This window comes from Perna viridis, chromosome 3 (assembly GCF_037379345.1).
Source record: "Perna viridis isolate PV_CMFRI_1.1 ecotype Kerala chromosome 3, ASM3737934v1, whole genome shotgun sequence".
NCBI lineage: Eukaryota > Metazoa > Mollusca > Bivalvia > Mytilida > Mytilidae > Perna > Perna viridis.
Genome location: NC_142447.1, coordinates 36,758,267 through 36,768,316, shown reverse-complemented (window position 1 = coordinate 36,768,316; position 10,050 = coordinate 36,758,267).

Below are 10,050 nucleotides of genomic sequence, written 5' to 3'. Positions count from 1 at the left end.
GACGACCATAAAACTTTTATAATGTTGACCTGAATCTTGTGGCAACGTAATCGTGTTATAGAAGCTTCCAACACGTGTAATATATGAGTAGTATTTTATTTTCTCTAGAAAGCCCTGGGTTCAAATTATTGGTGTTGGATATTTCTAACCTGTTCTTTCTACATGATTACACAAATGTTCAATACATTCTCGGCTGAAGTAGATATGTCGGTGTATTTGAGACTAGACAATGCAGCAAACATAATTACTCTTCCGACTTTTGTTATTGGCCGTTATAAATGTTGTTAATGGCTAAACAATTACACTAATAGGTCTGGTCATTCTCTAAATGCCACGTTCATAGATTATAAAATTGTCTAGAATTGTCATAGACAAACGGTAGTGCAACTTATTTCCTTATTAGACTATAAATATGTCCCTTTTTATGTATTCAAAAAAAGCCTTCAGAGAAGCTATGTAACGTTTTCGTTGTGATTAAAACATTCATTTGCGTTCGTAACACAAGGTCCGAGATGCTTCAGTATCAGAGTTTCCCATAAAAAAATTACAAATTTGCCTGTTATTGGTTTTAACTATATAATCAAGCCAAATAATTTAAACCCGATGCCAAACCAGACTTTAAAACCCCAAAGCAAATTCTACCCCAAGGGCCTTTTTCCTTGAACACATGGTCTCTTCTAGATCCACCGACTCGGAGAACCTATTACTAATGAACAGAAATAACCCGATAGCATGAAACAGCGTTAAGACTTCCTGAAATCGCTTAAATTATATATATGATTTTATTCTATATTTTCTAACCTAAATGAGCATGATGAGATATGGATATGACTTTAGATGAAGACAGGAGTTGATTCATGCATGTCAAAAACCCGACAAATTCCCTACTATTATTTCTAATGCAGTAACAGTTGCATATCACATAACAAGAGTTAGTTTATCATTTATTCACCTGACGTCTTGCACTTTTGAGTTATATATTGACATAAATTGTGTATGAAATGTGCACTTTGTAGGAATTATCTTTCTTGACTTGGTATTATTTGGTTAATTTTAGTAGGATGAATGCACGATATTTCAAAAACACTATCATGACATAAACATACATCATATGTAGACCGAAAAAGCAACGTTTGCTTGGTGGGTTTTTCCACATCATGAATAACCTCTACCATAGGCAGAAGTTTAATTTCATATGGACTTGTACTAAATTGTACACAAAAACATAAAGTTTTAAGAAGTCAAAAAAGAAATCAAGGGTTGTTTTGATTTGGTTGATATTTAAATCTGAGATTCAAGGGCAAAATAATTCTGTTGGAAACAACATGTAAACCATAAAAGAACCGACAGAAAAGGAAAGTAAGTCATCAACCAAACTGAACATCACAATAACGTTCGTCGTTCATATTAACATTTTTAAGTCAGTACTTACTACCGAAGTAAAACGGCTCTATTTTGTCTATCTTTTACATGTAATTGCATGTAAGTCCGTGTACCAGGTTTGGATTTACATAGTATAAAAATAAATGCACAGGAGCGGCTTGCATGTTACCAGAGCTATGAACAAACTCAAAATGACGAAATAAAATGTGAAAATTGTGTTTATCGTCTAAGAGTTTAATCCTTTTTTTCTGTTGTTGATGTAAACCAATTTTCAAAAGAGCGTAAATGAACAATTTTAATTTTTAATGAATGTTTGGTTCACTTTATTTTTTGTACAAGTGTTGCTTATGAAAGTGTTATGTGTTTTCATTTATTTCGTACGTTATGTCACGATGTGGTTTTTTTTCAGATTGAATACAAACTAAGTACATGACAAGATTACTTCAAAACATTAGACCTTTGTCGAGCATTAGAACTGAAGACATATTATTCATTAGTAAGAAACAATAAACTGTCGACTAGACTTTGAACAGAAGTGTAATTTTGCTTTAAAATTGAATTTAAGATCAATCCATATACATTTCTACTGCCTATGTGATATCCAATTACACTATCATTGGTTTGGAAGATTGGGAACAAAAAAATTAAACTATTGGTTAATATGGCATGTTTGGCTTTGTTTGCTATTCTTCATAAAAGGGAAACGGTTGTTTTTCCTTTCTATAAATTAGTACGAGCAAATGAGTAATGTAATTTGATATGCCAATTCTCTGCCTTTAATTTCAAAGTATAATTTCATTCAAATGGAAATTTCTTATGAAAATTAAATAGGAAATACATAAGATGAAATTTACCGGAATGAATACTAAACAATACAGGAAGGTTTAAAGTAGTTCCGAAATTTTCTCACATTTTATTTGATATGCTGTCATGATTGTTTTTGGAATAAAGTATGATTATCCATGTTATAGTTCTCATAATTCACAAAGAACAACACGTGTATCATTATAGCTTGTGGTATAAATGTAATCATGTTTACAGTAAAAAGGTCATGCTTCGTTCTTTGCAACTCAGCATCAATTTGACACACTATTATACCTTCAAATATCCACCAAAATATATTTATACAAGTGTGAATACAGTCTAGCGTTGGACACCCGTTTCCTAGTAGCCAAAACTTGTTTGGATTATAATGTATCGTTGATGAAATAGAGCATAGACATAATGTTAAAATAACTTTTACTCTCCGTGTTTTTTTTTTGTTTTGTTTTTGTTTTGTTTTCTTTGTTTTGTTTTTTTTTTTAGCGGATGGTTGCTATGGTTACAATTGTTTACCAACAAGGTTCAAAAGCATTTTGATCATACTAGGATAACAACAAAGACGTATTCGAAGAAAGTTTTGAATAAACATAAAAAAAGTTAGCGTTGAGAAACTTTCAGCTTAAATAAATATTATACTTTATGTTTGTTATCTCAGTTAATACTTTATTTATGCCATTAATCACAGGTATATGGTTTAAAGATAAGCACATTTCCATGTAATTCTTACTAATGTTCGTGTTTACTGATTAATGCAATGCAAACTGTTTATTATCACGTTTGACTGATATGTGCATCCTCCACCGATCACGGTAATTCTCGGTATTCATTATCTTGTAGATAGAAGAGATTTGCCGAAACGTTGCGATGAACAAATAACAAGGCATCTTACTTTTGCTCAAAGAACAGGTGAAGAAATAATAAATCAAGTAAAAACTACAACTAAAAAGAAAGTAACACAACAAATGTCAACAACAGTAGGTTAGTAGCTATAAAAATTATTATGAATAAAAAAAATAATAGCCTGATGAAAGGTAATAACAAAATTAGCGAATTGACAAAATCTAGGCAGTAGTAAAAGGGAAAACTTGAGAGGATAGTCCGTTTAACAAATAATAATATCAGGGTTTTAACGGAAAGTTGTAAACCATCGCAATGGTCCTGACTTTAATCAGGTATTTCAAAATGGAAAGTGGTTTAAACCAGGTTTTATATTTTATAACACAACTGGGCAGTATAAAACTGTCACCAGTCAAAATCGGTAAAATGAAACAATTTAAAGTTTTCGCCCTAAGATAGTGTTTTTGTGTGTACAGCGACAATGTTGACTTTTTCAGCTAGCATAATAAACATTTTTTGCGATGATTCAAAACCGCAAGAAATATAAACACCGCTTTTAAGTGTACATAACAGGTGATACCGCTACAAAACTGCGTTGCTTTTAGTTATCGTATTTTCAGAATACCAGTCAGTAAACGCATGATAAAAAAGTTAAGCTGCATTCGTGAACGGAAACATTTAAAACCTGGGTTCCAATTAAATAGTTTTGTCAAATTCAAGATTGATGTCGGTTATATTGTTCTTGATTCATGTTTTTTTTGTGTTAAGCAGGAGTTTTTGTAATACAATCTTATCTTGAATCATACCACAAATTTTATTCGAAAACAATAAATCATTTTCTAAGCAGTGTAGAATACAGAGAACTGCTGTTTTATGTGATTATTTCATGTAAAATAATCCGAACAATAAATTTTGTTTAATAGAACAAGAATTATTACTGTCAAAATTAATTAACAATATTTTGTGATCAAATTTCTTCACAGGATATATAATTTGTCCGGGTATAAATATATTGGGAACGTGAATTCACGGTTAGTGTAAGATAATCTCACCTGAGAGTCGGGCTATATTGAGGTTGTGTTAATTATGGGGAGACTGACAACTGTAAGTCATTAGCTAATTGAAGAGAAGGCTCAAAATAAGCTTTTGACGTTGCAAACTTTTAGCTCTGATAATTCAATCTGGCTTGAAAATGGTGATTTGAACAAGTGGATCCGGAATATGGACGTTGCATCTTACCTACACACGAATGCTCAATCAATTTCTGACTTTGTGTTGGTTTACGAATTCAAAAACCCGTTGACAATTATAACAATTATCAGTTCAGTTTAAAAAAAAATAAAAATCAAACAATGGTGTCAGAAAACTTTGGTGTACAAACAGTTTTCAAACGTCCATATAAAAAATATTATTATGCTTATTTCAATCATTATGTCCCCCAAACGAAGTATGAAAACATATTGGTTTCGTTCATACTTTTATTATTCTTCTTTCCCGTATACTATTATCTGATTATCTTCTAAAAAACGACAAACGACACCATATGCATATGTGTAATCACTATCCGAATTTTCTAACAAGGCCACTGTTTAAAGACGAAAAAATCATAAAAAATTGGACTTGATACTTGGTTTCATAATAAGTCATCACACGGGCTTCTGGTCGGCTTTATTAAAGAAATCGAAAAAAAAACATAATAATATTACCGCCGGTTGAAATTCCAAAAAAAAATCAAACAGCGATAGAAACTGATTTCGGGAACTCCTGTGACAATGGAATGTTTGGGGAACATATGTGTTGGTGTCCGACACAATGGATACAAGTTAGTATTGCATTCAATACAGAATGAATTGATCAAAATTCCATAATGAATTGTTCTCAATTTTACCATGAAACGTACTGCCATATTGCTTATTAGAGAATTCCATTTGGGTTTTAACTAGAAAAGCCTTTATAAAGGAAATCCCGAATGTGCTGTTAAAATTTCTACATACATATATTTTAATCAAAAGTAAAATGTAAAAGCGACGATGCAGATATTAATAACATCTTGTTTTTCATTACATTAGAAAACGGTATGAGAAAATCGAATTTGCGTTACGTACATTATTTAAATCGACTAAAGTTTCCCATTCCCAAGATGGCGAACGGAGAATTAAAAGGTTGGAAGTCTTTAATCACCAATGTTATAAATCAACAAGTGTTAGTTCAAAATGTTTGATCACGTTTGCCGAAAAAAATCTACAAAAAGAATCAGATACTTAATTCTTTCTTTATTTTCTTGATCCTTCTTTATACCAATATAGAATCCTGTAAAAGAAACAGGATACGGCGTTAAGATTTAAACAGAGTATAAATCCCATGAAATCAAATGTGAAAAGAGCTTTGATTTCTTCTTTAGATTTGGCATAAATCATTGAAATTCATTTTCACTGGGTGAAATTTATGATTAACGTCAAAGAAAATAATTAAATATCGAATGTAATTTCATTTCAAACGGAAGTAAAATTTGTTAAAAGAGACAAATTCACATTTTTCTTTATCCATTTCATCTAGGACAATATCACGTGAATGTGTTAAGCATTGGAATAGATTTAAGTCTCAGAGCTGTCCGAGCTCATTTGTTAGAATAATGACTTTATTCACGGTGTTATAGAAGTTACTGGAAATATTCCTTTTAATTTGAAAAGTGAATAATGCGGTATAGAATATACAATTGAATTTGTCTAAAGCTTGGGTGATACATCGATAATATTATCTATAGTTAGGCCTCCTGTGGACATTTTACATACATCTTATTTCTTTGCATGGTGACAAAACTTCGTTAATTCTGTAGAAATTATTTTTTTTCGGTCAGTGATTAAATTAGAGTGGTTGTCTACTGATTCACAAAAACAACTATTTTGATGAAAGAAAAGGGATAAATTGGGTGCTATGAATCGTGCTGATCCTGTGATAGATGTGTAAAAATATATCCAATTATTAATGAGTGTCGACATAGGTCTTGTAAAAGAAAATAGCATATCTGTGAATTGAAACAAAATACCAAAGACATAAGCAAGCAGAGAATCTGATATACAGCTATTCTAAATGTTACTGCACGAGAACTGTACTTGGTCCAGCTATTCGGCTTTGTTCTGGTCGATTTCAGAGTTATTATTAATTGAATGCAATTTATACATCACATACATTGTAGCCTATCATAATTTGTACCTGGATCAGGATTCGTTACGTTTTTGTTTTTGTGTTTGTATGTTTTTTTTTTAAATGACTTAGAATAAAAGCGTATGATAACTTTGAGCAAAAACGAATTAAATGTAACCTTTTAATTTATTTGGAAGAAACCCTGAATATATGAATATAAAATGATTGATAGTCTTCGGAATGATTTATTTGAATAAATCAGTTCTCATGGTGCAGATGGATACATCATAACGATCCACGAATTCATGATGACGACCATAAAACTTTTGTAGTATTGACTTCAATCTTGTAGCAACATAACCCTGTTCCAGAAGCCTATTTGTAGTTCTAGAGCGATACAAAAAGTCTGCGTAGTTTTGGCAAGCTCTAGCATAATGTATCCATCAGCACCATGAAAACTGATTTATTCAACGGGTCATAGTTTTCCTTTCCTCGTTTGTCTACCCCGGACTTGACTTTTTATGAGCAACTCGGCGGGTGTTTCTAGAAAAGCAGAGGACGCTTATCCTACCGGTGCACCTGGTCCATGCTCCCAGTTTTTAGTGGAGTCCGAGTTGCTCATTTACTTTTGTTACTTTGTATGTATGATTTTAGTTACTTTATGTTCTTTGTTGTGTATGTCTGTTTTCCATGTCTGGTCTTTGTCCCTGGAATACATTTTTTTTATTACCGCTATAACCTTGGTTCCCTTGATTACTCTTTCACAGTGTCTGAAGTATTCTTTATTTCAAGTTCTTTGTGGTAGATGCGATGTATCAAATCCCCGAAATTAGGATTGTTTGAAGTTAATACGTCATATATATAGCGGAAACTGAGATTAAAGGATCTAGCGAAACGATATTCTTTCTTTCTGATCAGATCAGCTATAAAGTCAGCCTCATAAGAGTAAAGGAATAGGTCGGCAAGTAGTAAAGGAGCCCAATTGTTTCCCATTGGAATGCCGACCGTTTTTTGAAAAACACGTCCACCACACTGGACAAATATGCTGTCGATTAAAAATTCCTCTGTATATTTGGAAGATGATTTGGATCAGTTGTATATAATCTTGCAAACGAAATGTTCTTTCAACTGAGATCGGAGATCGGAAGAACAATGTAATCGCCTGTATAATTACGTGGTTGTAAGACACATTGGACATTATTTTATCTTACCCGCGACCTCTACAGCTTTTCATCGAATAATTCAGTTGATAAAACCTATATTATATTTATTTTGTGACTTCAACATAGTTTTGCAATGTAGAATGTAATTCTCTCATTTCTATCTGATCATAACACTTTTAGGTTGATAAATACCGAACCGCTCACCTATTTTTCTGAACTTTAAAAGATTTATTCGCTGTTCGTATTTCTAGTACTTCAGTTTATACGTGTTGTGTCTTGTTCCTTTTTATGTACAATATATGTTATTGTACTTGATTGTGTTGTCGAAACTGTACGTGGACCGTCTTTGTTTCCTTATTCGTGTTTTGGCCATTTGTGGATTCTGATGTCTCTGAACTGTTCTTCCGTATTATTCGTTGGACTATTCAGTAGTTAACCAACTGGTCAACTTTATCTTTATTTTGTTACTCTTAAAAGCATAGAGATTAACCCTTCCGTTTGATACTGATGGATTATAACATAGTTTGCGTTTATTTAATCAAAACCTGCCTTATTCAATATAATTTTCTCAGCTCCAAAATGTTCGAAAAAATTTATGACAAACTAAACAATAAAGCGTTGCTATATATCAATTTTGATCGCAATAGTATGTTTAGTTTTCCATCTACGTCAACACTCTTTTAATTTAGATGGACCAAATATTGTTTAAACCGTTGACGGACCATCATTTGCTGAATTTGGTTCAAAAATTATTAGATTGAAATTTGTTTTATCTTATATTTATTTCTATTCATCTTTTCTTCATTTTTCTGTTATCATGCAAATGAATAGTAGTAACTTGTACCCGAATACAATTGTTCTTGTCTGCCAAACGTATTACATCCAATGTTTTTTATAAGAGGTAGACGTAGAAAATAAAAGCAGTAATTAGACCTGTACATGCTATCATATTCTCCTAAGAAGAGCTAAGGGAAAACCATCAATCTGTGCTTGTTGTGATCTACCTTCTATGTATTGGACTCCTAAACTCCACATGAAATTCATACAAACAATACTACATAGCTGGCTCTTCAAAACGTACCACCAAACCTCTTTCAAAACGTTTAACTACCATACTCACAGCTGTCAAAGAGGGTCTCCAGACGAACCACGACCCTTGTTACTCCTGTAATGGTATCAATTCAATGTGGATCCTAAAAAATTCGAAAGAACTTCTGGAAACCATCAATTCAAGATTATTATCAGAATACACTAGCATTAAAACCTATTATTTTTCAACTCTTTATTCCCCATACTCAGTTAAAATCCCATTCGAAAACATAAAAAATCGTTGTTACTCCAAAAGGGCGGTACACCTAGGTACAAATAGTTCTTGGTAGAGATTCCTCATACTGTGTAAAAAATAATTCCAAATCAACTACAAAATATACCGAAAAAAAAATGTCCTGAATGCTGGAATTTCTAATCTACAACATGTTTGTCCAGTGTGATAGACACGTTTTTTAACGATCGGTCGTCATTCCAATGGGAACCATGTGCTCCTCGACTTGCTAACCTATTCTTCACTCTTTTGAGGCAGGCTTAATAGCGGATCTGATCCATGCCAAGGGACATCGTTTAGCTAGATCATTTATCTCAGTTTCCGCTATATATATAATGTATTATCGTTAAACAATCCTAGTATCAGGGATTTGATACATCACAAAGAACTTGAGATAAAGGATACTTAAGACACTGTGAAGTCAGCCTTATTTCTTGATCTTCACTTGAGATCGACGGTAAAGAAAAAAAAACTATTGAAGATAATCTACAACAAACGCGATGACTTTTCATTCCATGTTGTCAATTTTCCTTACATCTGTGCCAACGTCCCTTCAGTGCCTGCGTGTGGAGTTTTCACATCATATTTTATACTTTTATCAGAACTTGTTGTAACTTTGCAAACATTTTGTACCTCGCTAGACTTCTATTAGTCTTCTGCAACAGGGTTATGTTGCTACAAGATTGCTGTCATCACTACAGAAGTTTTATGGTCATTATCACGAACTCGAAGATCGTTACAGTGTATCCATATGAAAACTGGTTTGTCGAACGTCTTATGGTTCCCTTTCCGTTATCGTCTACCCGGCAGTTGACTTTTTATGAGAAACTCGGCGGGTGTTTCTAGAAAAGCGGATGATGCTTACCCCATCATTGCATTTGGTCCATGCTCCCACTTTTGAGTGTTGTCCGAGTTGCTCATTTACTTTTCGTATTTTGTATATACTATTTTGGTTATTTTATGTTCTTTGTTGTGTGTATCTGTTTTCTATGTCTGGTCTTAGCCCCTGAGTTAAGGTAAGGTACAGTATAGCAGCAATATTAGTCGGATTTTCAGTCGGATATAATATTTTACATAGTTCGATAGTTAGTGTCTTATCGAGGTGGTCTTTTACTGTTTTGATAGTAAAAACATGTCTGCTGGTGGAAAATCACTGACACCCATAATTTCCTATAGAACGAGATCACACAGAAACTACATATTAACTCATTTTAGGGTTCAAATGATAGGAAATCCCAAAGTTATAAGGAAAATAAATCACCAATGGGAATTAGATATGTTATTCATAAAACATTTTGATTTACAACTTACACAACGATTTGTTGATTATAGTTACACGCATTTATTTTAAAGTTGAAATAGACCCGTGCAGGTCTGGGT